The sequence below is a fragment of the Bombus bifarius genome, unplaced genomic scaffold (genome assembly GCF_011952205.1).
Source record: "Bombus bifarius isolate JDL3187 unplaced genomic scaffold, Bbif_JDL3187 scf7180000008008, whole genome shotgun sequence".
Classification (NCBI taxonomy): domain Eukaryota; kingdom Metazoa; phylum Arthropoda; class Insecta; order Hymenoptera; family Apidae; genus Bombus; species Bombus bifarius.
This window is the reverse complement of record NW_022884386.1, coordinates 1,738,003-1,755,117: the sequence shown is the minus strand read 5'-3', so window position 1 is coordinate 1,755,117 and position 17,115 is coordinate 1,738,003.

The following is a 17,115-nucleotide window of genomic DNA, read 5'->3' as shown; positions in this document are numbered from 1 at the left end:
AGGGCGACTTAAAGAAACGTCGACTCGTGGCCGTTATTTTACCTCGCGTGAAAGAATGTGGCGTGATGCGAACGTAGTGGGGGTCGCCTTGCAGAAAAACGAAAAAAATCGAAAGGCGTTCAGAAGTTTTCGAGAAGTCGAACCGTCGACGCATCTCGTATGTCGCGCATTACTTATCAACCAAAACGCAGTTGCATTTTTTTGTTCCATTTATATCTTTCTAGTTAATAAGTCGTCGAAATAAACGTTAATTTATTTGCGTTAATTCTGTGGAATTTCATCGAACTACCCTTATCATCATAGTCGAAATAAGGGGATCGATCAGTTCGTGGCGTCGATTATTTAATCGTAACGGGAACTTACAACTCTCGTTGACGTGCTATCTCGCGATCTCTCTGCGAACGGTCGAAACACATACTGTGACCTTGTCACGTAAGATAACAAAATAAAAAAGGAATTTGAGGTGAAAAATAAAAAGAAGAAAACTTTATTTTTTTTCCAACATCGATACACTTTACAATCTACTTCCGAACTCTAGGCGTGACTTTCTAAGACTGACTCTTACGATTTTACTTTCGATCGGATCCGATTACTTTCCTTTGTCATCCCTCAACATCCCCACCGTCCACGCATTTGCTAGGCGTCCGCGATCGTTGCCACGTGCTCTTTCTTCTAGAACCTTCGGTGGAAGGACCGTTGGGACGTTGATGGTTCATTAGACACTTCAGCGATATACATCGTCGCCGAGTGCCGCCACATCTTTATCTCTGTCGTCAGTCAGTCGGATTTGAAGTACGCCGGTCGTGACAGGGGACAGCAGCAACGAGCCACATAAACGAAATAGAGACGCTGCGAGCTAAAATTCTTAGAACGATAGTAAACGCCCCATGGTACGTTGGAAACGAGGATATACGCAAGGACCTTGGAATACCAACGGTCAAGGAAGAGATCAGCAGATTCGCAAGAAGGTACGGAGAAAGAATAGCAACGCATCCGAACCGGCTGGCAGAGGAAACGATCGACACAACCATAGGAAGAAGACTAAAAAGGAAACACCCAGCAGATCTCGCAAAGGATATGTCTCAACGAACACGAATATGGTACCCCATTGGGGTAGCCACCCACGTGATAATCAAACAGATAAAAAATTCTACCAAATGTGCAAATTGGACAAATTGTGAATGTGAAATTTTAAATAAAAAAAAAAAAAAACACCAAATATCCTACTGAACGCACGCACATAATACAAACAAGGCAAGTCAAATACCTAGGACTTCACCTAGAAACACGACTCGCATGGAAACAGCGTACTAAATCGATAATAGACAAAATGCAGACAGCGAGGAGACAAATGCATCGGCTGACAAGTCGAAAATCCAAACTGAGCATAGAAAACAAATTAAAAATATACAAAACGATCATAAGACCAATCTGGACGTACGGAGTACCACTATGGGGGACAGCAGCAACGAGTCACATAACCAAAATAGAGACGCTGCGAGCTAAAATTCTTAGAACGATAGTAAACGCCCCATGGTACGTTGGAAACGAGGATATACGCAAGGACCTTGGAATACCAACGGTCAAAGAGGAAATTAGCAGATATAAAAGGAAAATATAAAGGAAGAATAGGAACACGCCCAAACCTGCTAGCTGTGGAAACGATCAACGCCAGAAACATGGATACAATTGTCATATCTTGAAATGTACACGCGGCAATTTACAACGAAGCGATAGTTTTTCGGGATTTGCTACGCTTCGGGGGACGCGAAATTGTCGACTTTTTGGTCATTGCGATCCTCTAACTTTCCACGTGTTTCGACCCGAGAAACGAGTCTCAAGGCGCGGAATGCGTTGGCGCAAAAGTGTCGCGCATGCGAAATCCAGCATTTTCGGCGTATTTGATAGGCTACTTGGACGCCGTAATGGTTTCTACGCAACGATTCGACCAATGAACGGAGTCGTTGGTCGTAGACCACGGTCGCGTGTACGATTCAGGAAACTGCTGTGGAGGGGCGTAGGCTATGGATTTCGAGAGCTGCGCTTTGCAAATTGGCCACCGTGGAACGCTACGATGGAGAAGGTAGGATTTTTGTACGTGACGCTATCTTTCGGCGAAGGCATCAAGGAAAAGAACGTAAAGTACACTAGCGAGATTTTTCAGTGACTAAACTAAACTACTGTTCGTCGTTTTTCGACATTTGTTTCAAATAAGTGCGTATACGGTATTTCGTTTGGTATGCAAAGACGTTGTTTAAGTGAATATTGATTACGAAGCTTTATTACATATGTATTATCATTAACAACAGAACAGTTTTGTATCAAAGAACTGCAACTTTAAAATCAAGTACGTGTATATATATTCGATACTTTTATATTCGACGAGTATGTCGGAAGGTAAATTTGCTTTCAATTTTCTTCGAATCGTCGGAAAATTGTGTAACTACTAACGCTATCCGCGACATGTGTAAATAATATCACGTCCAAAATATTATTCGCGAATGAAACATTTCAATGTTATTAAATTCTGTAATAGGAAAGCAAGATTATAGTATGACTCTACACTTTACAAAGGTTTTCGATAAAGAAAAACATATTTATATTACGTAACATTTATTAGACACTAGTTGAATACAAAATAACGACGATATAATCGTAATGATCGTACGTTTAAGACAAAAACTGCTCTCAATTATCATTATCGCAGCGTTGCTGTTTTCGTCCATACCCGCTGCTGCTCGTTTTACCATGAGTACGCGACCACGCTAATGTAGAACACAAAGAAACAGAAACAACCGGGTTCTGGTTATCTCCGCACGATGGCGTTTCGCGACAAGTCCCAATTACTCGATCGAAGCGTCCTACCGCGGCCAAATTCACCGATATCGTTTTGTCCCCGAGAGCCTTACCCTCCCCACGGTAGTTTCCAGATTTACCATACGACCGTGACGCGAGCCAATCAAACGACAGCTAGAAACCAACATGGCGCGAAGCATCCCATCAGATACGCCAAAAGTGCTTGACTCTAAGCACGCGTAACATTCGAACCAGCGGATTCCGCCCCTTGAAGCTTGCTTTTTCAGCCGGAACACGTCGAAAACTACGACACTGCGAAGGAAGTCGCCAATTTCGCGTTCCCTAAAGCGCAGTTCGCCCTATCGTCCGAATTCTTAAAACACGATCGGTCGAGCACTCTGTTCTTCGCAAAATTACACGACGAAACGGAGTTCGGCTCTTCTCGTGTTTCTTCGTCGTTGCACTCGGCGCCCGCGTGATCGGTAGCGCGACTTGATCGTCGCGCGACCATTTCACCGGAATCCTCCCTATGTCCCATGCGAGTATCCGAGTCAAACGCGCGACTAATGAGGCTTTCTCGTCGTTCACGATCTTATTTCGCCGTCGTTGCGGTTCCTCGCGAGACGGAACGATCTTCCCATTCGAAGATGGTATCCCACCGGGGGTAGCCATCCACATGCTATATCGCCATATCACTAAGCTATAATATTGTACCAAATGCCCTACTGGACAAATTGTAAAATGTAAATAAATAAATAATAATAAAAAAAAAGAACGATCTTCCCGAGTTTCCCGCAATCGAAATATCGACGACAGTTTGCGTAGATTATTCGAAGCGGCGCCGATCGCACGCGGCGCTATCGTAAACTCTATCGCTACACGCGGACGATCGCTGTGGTCGTCGAGTTCTTAATTCGTACGGACCGTTGGTTCAATTCGCCTCAGCCAATTCGGTTTCCGTTTCCTGCGTCTCGATGTTTATCGCGCGGTCTCTTTTTCCTGCGCCGATCGTAACCACCTAATGACCGATATTCTCGTCGACGCGATTCCACGGCTCTGGAACGTACAGCGCGTAGCCCTTGCGACTATTTGCCGCACCCGCGGCGTCTCTGTTCCACGCAGCGCCACGTCCTCCGCGCGACGCCGCGCGATTCTTCGCGAATTACCTTCCGGCAGCGCCGCGTGCGCTGTAGAACGCGCGTCCATCGGTTGGCCGCTGTGTATCTCCGCGTGCGTCGATCTCGAACCCTGCAGCTCTCGTTTCAAGGTCATCGAACAGTCGATCTACGCGAGACGTCCAGCGCGAAGGTCGCTTCGCGGTGTTGCTCGCTCCGTAGCCTCGCGGATGTGGACGTTGGCGAGTACGCAGACACGTGTCGGCCAGGTATTCGTCGCAATCCGACGATCGAGACAGGAGCGAGAGATAAATGTTAGATCGCGACGGTGTAACGTGAATTGACATGAGAGACCAGGACACACACCGCGGGCAGGATGGCGCCCAGATGTCTGCATATCCTTGGCGCGTACCCTCGATAGTCTCAAGTAACCACCAGGAGTCTTGGAATTTTCATAGTTAAGGTCCTTCGGACCAAGCGAGTATCTCTTGTCTTAGGTTTCCTCTTACGTTTATCGTTTACCATGGGTTAACGCGGAAAGTTAGTTTTTCCTCGCGTCAGGTACGTTCCGTTGGCAACTTCGTCACGAGGGCGGCTGAAACCCTTCCTGGTCCACCAACTGGCTGATTATCCAAAATCGGAGACCGTGTCTACTGCCCTCGCTTCCTTAACCAAAATTGTCATCGACAAATCCGACAGTCCCGTGTCCTTGGACACAGCCACCCCTAGCTTTCCCTAGACACAGTATCGTCGGTAAAACCACTTATTCCGTATCCTTAGAATAGTCAACATATCTATATCGGTCTCTACCCTTATAAGTCGCGTACTTAATGTATTGTTGTAACTAGGTCTTACATAACGTGGTTGCAGTGAATTGTGATTTATGCTAATTCAGTGCGTGTTACATTGTGATTGGTGAATTCACGATAAAGGTTGATTAAAACAAAGTTAATTGTTGCGTCACGACTCAACTATATTTTATTTTCACCAACCAACCCTAAAAATTACGTGACAGTATCGTCGGTAAAACTTCGCTTATTCTTGTGGCGGATCGGTATCAACAGGACGCCGACAGGTCGAGGCATCAACGCGGCGCAACACCTCCCGGGCGATCCGCGGGTACCAACCGCCAACACTAGAGGGCTACGACGACAACGAGTCCGTCTGTCTAACTTGCTAGCGGTCGAATATACGAGCGATTAATATAAATACCGCACCTAGCGAGACTCCCTCTACGTCTAAGGCAGGGACTACCGGGCATGCCTTACTGACGAGTCCACCGGTAGTCCCGGGACGAAACGCAAACACTCTCCCTCTCTTTTCATTAGCCTCATTCTGTATCCTTAGAATAGTCAACGTATCTTTACCGATCTCTGCCCTTGTAACAGTCGCGTACTTAACGTATCGTCGTAACTAAGCTTTACATAACGTGGTTGCAGCGAATTGTGATTTACGTCGATTCGGTGTGTATTCCAGTTGATTGCTGAATTTCTGATAAAGTGTAATTAAAACAAAATTAATAGTCGTGTTACGACTCGGCTGTTTTTATTTTATCGCCCGACCCTCGAGTTTACGCGACAACAGCATCGAATACGATCGTCGGGGCTCTATACGGAAGAGGATGAACGAACTTGGACTACGAGAACCTTGTATAGGAAGCGGAATTAATTCGTGCGAGTCGAACGAGACTCCTGTTACGAGGAGGAATTTCGAAAGGAACGTCGCGAGATCGCCAGAGCAACCGGAAAACGCGTTCTTGTTGGCTTGCAAGTTGTTGGTAAATCGTCGTAGCTCGCTGTTGCGACTGCTTCTAGCTTCCACCTCGACTTTGTAATTATTTACCTCGTGCAGAGATTCTTCGAGATTGTCGCAAACGGCGAGACCACGTCGTGGCTTGCTGGATTAATCGCTTCGATATATTCGCGATATTCGACGAAGACGCGAGTGTAATGGTTTTGTAGCGGCACGAATCACGAAACTTTCCAAATTCGCTTCGTGATACGAAGCGCAACACCTACGTGCCCAATGTGCCATCGATATCTTCGCGCTCCTTTTTTTTTTTATTATTTATTTATTTGAATTTTACAATTTGTCCAGTAGGACATTTGGTAAAATATTATAGCGGTATACTAATATAACACGTGGGTGGCTACCCCCAGCGGGGTACCATCATCGTGTTTGTTAAGTTATGTCCTTGTGAGATCTATTGGGTGTTTCCTTTTTAATCTTCTTTTTATGCTTGATGTGTCGACCGTTTCCGCTGCCAGCCGGTTTAGGTGCGTTGCTATTCTTTCTCCGTACCTTCTTGCACTTCTGTTAGTCTCCTCCTTGACCGTTGGTATTCCCAGGTCTTTCCGAATGTCCTTGTTTCTAACGTACTGTAGCGGCAGGCTAATAAATTTAAATCTTATTGTTGTTTTGCCTCGGAGCATCAATATCGTAGGACACACACATATTGTATTAATAATCGAACTCCGAGGCAAAACAATGTCGCCGTTACTTTCAACCGTCAAACGCAGTCGAGTCCAAATTTTCCGACTGTCCCCCGATCGATATAAATAAACGAGCGAATTGACGAGCGAGACAGAGTTTATCGAGTTTATCGAGAGAGTTTAGCATTCGAAGATATCAAAACACGCGCGTATTTATCACGATTAATATCAGATCAGGGCTCGTGCTTTGTATCAAGGCATCACAAATAAAGTGCTCGCGACACTTAGAATCGATATTTGAACTACCTCGTCCTCTACAGTACCATGGCGCGTTTACTATTGTTCTGAGTATTGTGGCGGCACTTGACAGTAAACTTCCCAACAGTTTACGTCGCGAGACGCACGACACAAAGACCCTATACCTGCGGACAAGATGATTGCCAGATGTCGATACAACGAAGCGACTAAAGGACAAACTAAAAAAATTCTATTGGCTCACGGGCCGACGCTCCAAACTAAACATACAGAATAAAATTACTCTCTACAAGACCGTAGTAAAACCTGTCTGGACCTACGGAATCCAACTATGGGGAACAGCAAGTAACTCCAACATTGAAATACTCCAACGCTTCCAATCGAAAACGCTAAGATCCCTAATAGACGCACCTTGGTATGTTACCAACGAAACCATCCATCGCGACCTCAAGATACCCACAGTCGAAGAGGAAATAGCAAAATACAGCGACAGATATAGCAAAAGAGTCAAGAAACACCGAAACCCCCTAATCGCTGGACTACTCGATACGACGGACCAGATTCGCAGGCTGAAGAGGCACTACCCGCTAGACCTAAACGCTAGATTCATTTAGTTATCCAAATTAAGCATATGCACTTACTTATAATACTTATAAATTATACTTATCTATAGCAAGTATTAACTTATTGTAAATAAACAGCCATGTCACTGCGCCATGACAGAAAAATTACTGAAAATTTTCAACGCGAGAATTGATTGTAATTTCAACAGATAAATAAAAAAAAGAAGATGTCGATACATTCGTACCGAATATTTCCAGCTAGCCTAAGGACCGCTATAAATCTTGGGATTTATTTTAGCTAAAGTCCTCCAAAGAGACAAACAGTCTTTGTTTATCAGTCTCGAAGTCGACCACCTACCACGGGGACACACGAGAAATCCGCTATCTCTCACGTACGATGCTTCCCGCTAGCAACACCCTCTCAAGGGCAGCTAGCATCCTTTTCCAACGACCAACACGAATTAGCCAATAAACATTAACGTACATTTCCCTCACTTTCCGAACCAGAGCTTTTCTCAACGAATCCGATGCCTTCGCATCCTTAGACACATCCCAACGCAGTCTTCCTCCGCAGCAGCAGCGCGACAAAAAGATCAGTCTATCACAGCGAGTCAACATACAACGATCGTTACACTTACACGGTTCGAGTCGAATAATTACCTAAGCTCTCGACATCTCGTGCAATCATCGTCCGCGCTCATAGCGCATCCCGAATCATAGCTATCCGAGCTCTAACTTGTAACCGCGCATTCGCGAACCGAATATAATCGCGAGTCCTACGTCGAGTGTACTTGTCACGTAATTTTTAGGGTTGGTTGGTGAAAATAAAATATAGTTGAGTCGTAACGCAACAATTAACTTTGTTTTAATCAACCTTTATTGTGAATTCACCAATCACAATGTAACACGCACTGAATTAACGTAAATCACAATTCACTCCAACCACGTAAGACTTAGTTACAACAATACATTAAGTACGCGACTTATAAGGGTAGAGACCGATATAGATATGTTGACTATTCTAAGGATACAGAATAAGTGGTTTTAATGACGATACTGTGTCTAGGGAAAGCTAGGGGTGGGTGTGTCTAAGGACACGGGACTATCGGATTTGTCGATGACAATTTTGGTTAAGGAAGCGAGGGCAGTAGACACCATCTCCGATTGGATAATGAGACGGTTGGTGGACCAGGAAGGGTTTTAGCCGCCCTCGCGAGAAAGTTTCTAACGGAACATACCAGATGTGGAGAAAACCAACTTTCTAAGCTAACACGTGGTAGACAATAAACGTAAAGGGAAATCTAAGACAGGAAATACTCGCTTGGTCCGAAGGACCTTAACTATGAAAATGCCAAGGCCCCTGGTGGGCACTTAAGACTATTGAGGGTGCGCGCCAAGGATATGCAGACATCTGGGTGTCATCATGTCCGTGGTGTGTGGCCTGGTCTCTGATGTGAATTGACGTTACATGTGCGTGGTTGCTGTATATGCGTTTTTCTAAGTCTTAAATAACAATAATTCTTGTAAGAACCGCATATGAAATATCGTTTCACTGTCAATGGATTTAACAGATTTCTTAGCACGAAACAGTATACGATCGTTTGGATGTTTGAAATATATTGCGTAAAACGTTTTGATGTTGTTTCAACAATGTGTAACTTTTAAGAAGTCAGTAATACAATATATCGATAAAATCAACAGAAAATGTCCTGCCGATAACGAAAAAATACATTATTGACCACAGATGGCATTGGTGTATGACCGATATATGGGGTGCGGAACCCAAGATATATGGGGAGCGCCTACATGCGGCGCTCGTACCCACAGGTCGTTTCGTGCATGTCGTCTATAAGCGATGATCGTAACCACAGATCATCTCGCGGGCGTCGTCTATAAGCGGCACCCGAAGCAAAAGGGTTAATCGTACTTTCGTAAATGAGTTTAGATAGATCATCTGCGTTTGAGTACAATCTCGTGATATTAAATTACGTCGTTGCTCCTTCTAATGGGATCAGAGGATTTGGTGGAAGTTGGATATGACGAAAAATTGAGCCACGAAAATTTCTGGTAAAACTATGGAATAATTGTACTGGAGGTGGACTGGTTTAAATTTTGATCAGCAGGTTAATTACGAGTAGATAGCATTTGAATTTTGCCGATAGGTATCTACGTTGCCAATACTGGTTTGGCAATCGTTTCGTCTACAGCTATCGTAAACGTTACATATTCACATAACGATTGTAATATTACATATGTGTACCTTAATCTTCCGAGAATGCATTCTAAGATGTGATAACATTTATAAAACATGGATATAAGTAGAAATAAAACTATAAATACGTATGCGTACATGAATTAACGTTCAATGTAAGTTTTGTAATTGCGTATGACTAGTAATATTCTAATTTTTTCAGTAACTAAAAATTTTACATCGATATTAAATACAGGATACTGCATTTTACATATGTACCGTAATAGTTATATATTATTTAAAAAATTGTAGCTCTTAAGAGAAAAGTTATAATGCTGCAATTATCTAACGGTTACAGCGTCAATCGTTTAATTATTAAACTCAACGTGTCTAGGCAAAGTTAACATTTAGTAAGAAATGTTATCTCGATACAGATTTATTGAACGTATATATATTTATCTAATTAATTAATTAATTAATACTAACATGGAGGTCCAAAGATATTTAATTCTTATACATTTTGCAGTAAAAAATACCTCTAACAAAAATATTTTAGAATCTGTATCCCAATTTACATATATTGACATAAAAATTTCTTTCACTCGTGGTTACGTCGAAGTCAGTAAAAAGACTAATTTCGAAAGTTGATTTGACGATAACTTAGAGAAGAAACCCGCTTGCGGAAACGATATTGATATTTCTAAGTGGTTTACCAGATAATATACATTGGAATAATAAAAATAAATATTGAATAACTCGAAATTAAAAGAAGAAAATTTAGATGGAATTTATTACCCACTAACAATCTTTTTAAAACAGTATTAATATCATTACATCTGTATGTTTAACTACCGATACATGTACGGACCATTTATACAGCAATAGACCGTCATGATTAACATTGATATGTTTTGTAACATTCGTTATGTTTACCATTCTCAAAACCACAAAAAATTTTTTGTTATAATATCTAATAACGTTAAATGAATTTAATAACGCCCCAAAAAAATAACATAAATATGGATATATTTACAGAGTATTGCAATCGTATTTACTTTAGGGAACGATATTTAAAGTCTATGGGCTTACCTACTACTGCGAGTGAGAAAAAAGTTACATAGCCATCTATCGAATATAATGTCAACTATCTACAATATAACACGGAGATGGAAGGAGTCTCGTGGAACGGTACAGGAGCAAGGGAGGTACTTACTGCTTTCTATTGTACCACGCGATGCAACATTGTTTTGTTTACACATATATGTGACACTTTCGACCAATACGCGTGCTTAGCTTTAGGATTGTGTCGAGTCTGTCAAAAACAACCAATCAGGCTCGCATTCCTTCCAGAGGGTTTCTTTCCATCACCATGTTATACACGTGTGCACACATATACCCTTCTTATAAAATTAGGGGACTTATTAACATTTGTAATTAATGTTAATACGAAGGAACAAAAATATTTTATTCCTATACGCTTCACGGTAAAAAATATTTCTAACAAAGATATTTTGAAACAAAAATACGTCTTTAAAACTCATACCTCAACAATTCACATTTGTTGAACAAATGTTCAACAATTGAATATTTTATCAGTTTGATGTTAATGCAGAAGTTGTGATATCACAGAAAAAATTTATTATGAATATAATATTTAAAAATATTGCGTTAATCAAACGTTTAAACACGTTGAATGTCACAAGAATCACCGGTGCCCGGTACTAAAATTTGGCCGTAGGGGTCTCCGGTGACCGGTGCGCCAAGATTAGTAGAAATACATAATTCGAACAAATGTTAATAGCTATAAATTTTTTATTAGTACTATCGTTACTACAATGGTGTGACGAAGTTAATGCAATATAAAACGTATAGAAATAATTTTATTTATACATGAAATATAGACCTATTGTATGCGCATATTGCTATTATCATATTAGATAAACTGCTCGAAGAACTTTCCTCCCTATCTGACAGCATTCGACATCGTTTGGAGGGACTTGGTAAAAATGTGTCGTTAGTGGAATTACTTGACGCATAATCTTCATTTGAAATCATATTAACTTTAAGGGCTAACTAAAAAACAGAAGACATGAAGTGCAAACATTTTTGTAGCGTATAAAGGTATAATATACGCTCTTACCTGATTGCTAACTTATATCTTGTAAGTAATATTTCAACATTATATGTGGCATTCAACGTGTTAAAAAATATGCAAAGTGTATATTTTTGTCAGCAATATTTTTATTCAAAAATATTCGCTAGTAATTCTGTCAAACAGCGGATTGCATAAGGAAAAATCTATTATGTTAGATTTTTAATTGAATTTATATAATCCTTGACTTGGATGTGGGCGTGGAATGGGAGAGAGGAGCAACAGGCAAGTTACTTGATTTCAATTAGTGTTAGGATTGTTGAATATACATACAGAGTGTTGCAATCGTAATTTCTTTAAAGAATGATATTTAAATTGCATGAGTCTTCTACTACTATGAGTAAGAGAGAAGTTCTATTTACATAGAAAACGCTTTTAAGTCAAAATAACCTCATTTTACATTATGATACATTCTCTATTAACATTTTTCATGTACCCATCTAATAAGCATTTTTGTAATTTTTTATGTTATTTGTTATGTAATTTGATTTCTTATGAATTAAATATACAACGTTTCGGAAAACCAAGTTACAATAACATTCGCCACTTTTACAATTAAGATTTTGAATTGTTCTTGTTTATTAAATTTAATGTTTTAAATACTGAAGATTAATTTACTTTACCACCTCGAATTGTAATTGTAAGCACGTAATAAAATAAGAAGTGCAATCAGCTAGTATTCAGTCTTTCAAAAACGAATCGAATAACTAGAAGAAAGCGTTTCAATAAGACGAAAGCGAATATTGTTTGCTTTTTGTTAGTATTAAACAGGACTGTTAATGACATTCCACGTAAAAAAATTAATATGGATATGATTTATAAAAGTATTGCACTGGCAACCTTATTTTCTCAACTTATATACAGATTACAGAGTAACTACCATTGCGAGTAAAATGATAATACCGAAGCCACCTATTGGTTACTATGTTAATTATATATCGAGGAAAATTGAATTTAGGCTTCAACAAAGCTTAAATCCTTACAATCCTTTATTGTATTTCAAATTTTGTAAACTATTTGTACATTTTTCAAATACACATATGTTTGACAGGCGATAAATATAAAAATAATAAAATAGAATAAAATTTATCCGTAAGATGCTGTATTTCCGAAAAAAATAAATTTGAAAATATATCATGCTTACCCTATCAGTTCTTATCTAAACATATTCAAATTTTATTTTCTTTATTTTTATTATTTTTTATTTTATTTTATTATTATTTATTTTATTTTTTATTTTATTTTTTATTTCTTAATGGTATACCACATATACATTGGAATAATAAAAAGAAATATTGAATAACTCGAAATTAGAAGGTGAAAATTTAAATGGAATTTATTACCCACCTTCTCTCTCTTTAAACAGTATTAATAATAATTAAGATCTATATGTTTTACTACCAATATATCTATGCACTATCGACATAGTAATAGGACAATGACATTTATATAGACATATTTTTCTTATATCTACCGTTCACCCCTGTACGAGAAGAAATTCTTTGTTATAATTCGATGGATGTTTGTCCACGACAAATGTTGCAAAAAAATGATATAAATATGGATATATTTACAGAGTATTGCAATCATACCTAATTTAAGGAACGATATTTAAAGTCTATGGGTTTACTACTAATGCGAGTGAGAAAAAAGTTACGTAGCCATCTATCGAATATAATGTTAACTATCTACAATATAACACGGAAATGGAAGGAGTTTCATGAAACGACGAAATAGCAAGGGAGGTACTTACTGTTCTCTATTCTATCACGCCATGCAACATTTTTGTTTACACATATATGTGACACTTTCGACCAATACGCGTGCTTAGCTTTAGGATTGTGTTGAGTCTGTCAAAAACAACTAATTGGGCTCGTATTCCTTCCAGAGGGCTTCTTTCCATCTCCATGCTAAACACATGTTCATACATATACACTTCTTATAAAATTGGGAGGACTTAATAACATTTGTAATTAATGTTAATACGAAGGAACAAAAATATTTTATTTCTATACGTTTCACGGCAAAAGATGTTCACGTTTCTAACAAAGATATTTTGGAACAAAAATACGTCTTAAAAACTCATACCTCGCAAAATTTTTACCTATTCACTCGTAATAATTTCGAAGTTACGAGACGATGTTTTCAGACTTAACAACAATTTATTAAAATACCACTATATATAATGGTTTATGATTCACAGATGGGGTCAGGAAAATTTTCTGAATAGAATATTCCAGAATAAAAGATTTTTTAACCATTACGCGTATTGATTTCTACGTGTAGATATTCCCTGGTCATATTTCCATCTAATCTTCATGAAAATGCTTCCCTTCTCTCTTAAAAGAATTAATTCGCTCTCGAACGCTAAAACATGCAGCGAATCTTCCCTCTTTTTTCTTTTATACTTCACATTATTTGCTATCTACTCTTCAGAGTGCAAGGTAATAAATAAATAAACATATTACGGAAATTTGACGCGGGCAGAGACATCATCCAGCGACGATGCTCCCGTTCTTCTTCGTAGTTGATCTTTCGTCTTTCGAGCAATCCTGCACGGACCTTTGAAATTACGTGATAGTTTTCTATTAAAACCTGCCCTAGTTTATTTTTGCTACGTGAAAACGAGATCGTTTACTTTAAATTTTACTGCCTTGGCTTTCCTATCGTCGTATTCTAATCTATAAAAATATATTCTCGGTACCAATTCAAGGTTCTTTTTCTATGAAACTGAGATGACTTAATAACATTGGTGATTAATAATAATTTTGTTCTTGTACATTCTGTGGTAAAAAAGTATATGCAACAAAAATATTTTAAGATATAAAAACGTTTTTAAAACGTATATATCTCATAAGATTTTTATTTCTTCACACAAACTTATAATAATACCAAATTATGGAACGGTACGTGGTGTACTGTAAATATACATACATATACGTCATAAATAATTCTCTATTATATTTTAAATAATATTATGGAATTAAACAATTTTCTGATACGAAAATTGATATAAATATGGATATACTTGCAGAGTATCGCAACCGCAAGTTCTTTAAGAAATGATATGAGTTTGCTGCCACAAAAGCTACATTACCTTTTAAACCAAGATATGCTTGTTTTTCATATTACGCGAAACATTTCCCATGTGCTTACATTTTCTAAAATTGCAACGGTTTAAATCGCTGTCATATCAATTAAAATTTGTTGAACCTATATATTTGATTGTAGAATTGTAATAATTTAATAAATTACAATTTTTATTCTCAAAATCGGAGTTAATATCAAAAATCAAAATATTTCATTTAAATATTTTCTTACTCAAAATATTTACAGAACGTTTTGTAACGTATATCATTAACTTTTAAAATGTACGTTTCACAAAATTTTTACATACTCGTACAAATCTGTAATAATCTTGAATTATTTATAAGACTATATTTTAAAACCTGGTAATGAATAAATCACCAAAAAGCTATAGTAAATATATATAGCAATTAATATAAGTTTCGCGATTTCATATGTAAGTAAATTGCCCTGTATTCAGAAATTTAATATAACTTTAATTATAGAGTACATCTCAGAATATGTAACGTCTTTTGCTTTTATAACAATATGTAGTTATATTTGTCATATACAGAGTGTCTCATTTAAATCGATTTCCATGAATATCATCGTAACTATTACTTGTGATACTATAAAATGTTTCGAGCAAAAGTTATATATTTTTGAACATAAATTATTTATAATTTGATGCTAGTATTACATGGTTTGTTTGCTGTAGAAATGTAGAAAAATAGAGAACTAGCCCAAAAATAGCCCATGATCATATACGTATGAATGTTACATACTGGTAATCGAAGACCCGAAAAACTAAATTATGTAGAAGTGGCATTTTTATATTTTTACATACATTTATACTGAAAAAAATTCCAGACATCCAAAAATTCATATGGATATGATATATAAAAGTATTGCATTCGTTAATTCACTTTATTCAACTTATATATAGCTTATAAAATCATTATTGTTGCGAGTAACATAATAATGCCGAAGCCATCTATTAGTTATTCTGTTAACCTACTTAAGAGAAACTTTAGAATGCAGTGCTGGTGTATGTATGTATGTGTATATGTATACATGTATATGCCTCCCAATGTACATGGAAATAGTTTTCCGAAATATTTTTAAGATAAATAAATTATGTTAACTATGAGACCGTGATTATATAGAAAGTGACGAGTAGCAAGCGGCATTTCAAGCAGTAATATTGAGCGGCGTATGAACATACCACTATTTCCAACCTCTTCCCATATTTTGTTTGTAATAGACATATTTCTATAATGTTTATGATTATCTTACCATAAAATTGGTCTAGCCACATCTTGATAATTAAAGATTCGATATTGAAATAATCCTTGGTATTTATTGTTAACGTCTATTTGAGGCTTGGTCTATTTGAATAATTGGAGCTCAAAATTTCAGTTTTTATATATCCTTGAAAAAATATATGTAGCAATGAAGGTTTAAGACATTTCTTGCGTCAGGAATCTATTAGTAAGCTCACTCCTACATAAGAACATTTTAGGCATATATGTGTTTTCAGAAGGATATCCAGATATGCCGAGCTTTCTCTGTGAAAACATTTGTATATTATAATTTCACCTTCCACATAAAGAAAAATAACGTACGTACTTTGTTAAATACTTTAAAAGTACAATGTAATTGATAAATATATATTGAATAATAATTAAGTAAATTATTTAATTTTTCCTTAAAGCAAAGTATTTGTATAAACACAAAGAAACAAAAATTCTTAATATGGATATGATAAAGTATTGCAACCTAACTTATATTTTTTCCCGAATATATATCAAGAGAGACGTTTTGTAATTTCCGAAAAACAGAATATGTATTGCGCCATCTGGTATATAGTATACATAAGTATAACTATATGTAGTCTGTACAACAAGACGAGGCGGTATACGTAAACAAAATTAGGTTGCTGCAGCGTAACTAATGGCTGTCGACTACTGTTACTCAAGTGACGGACAGACTATATGCATATATAATATTAAAAGAATTTTTACTTATAAATAAAAATTGGATTCTTATTTCTTGCATTTTCTAACAGTACTACGGCTTAAAAATATTCATTGAAAATATTACATCGAAATATTAAAAATTAATGATTTTATAATAGTACAAATATTTTAATATCCGCATATTAATTTGATGCTCGCATAGTGAATTGTTTTGAAAGTTGTAATTATAACCCCCTTTTCTATGAATTTGTATCAAATTTGGGAAAATCTATCCTAAGATAATTTATTAAAAAATTACTTGGGAAAATATATCCAAAATAACAATAAAGGTTGGGAGCTGTTAGTTGGCATAGTGCATTCAAGCATTTACACGTATTGTCACTTAAAGACAAAGTACATGTAAGATATTGCTTTTACTTTTTCTACATATTGTATATGGGAACAATAACTTCTTAATAGAGATCTTTGATCAATATTAAAAATCCTGTAAACATTAAATATTAAATCTTTGGATTAAAAGCATCTAAATCTAAATGAACTAAAAGCAAAAGATTTCGCACTGTATA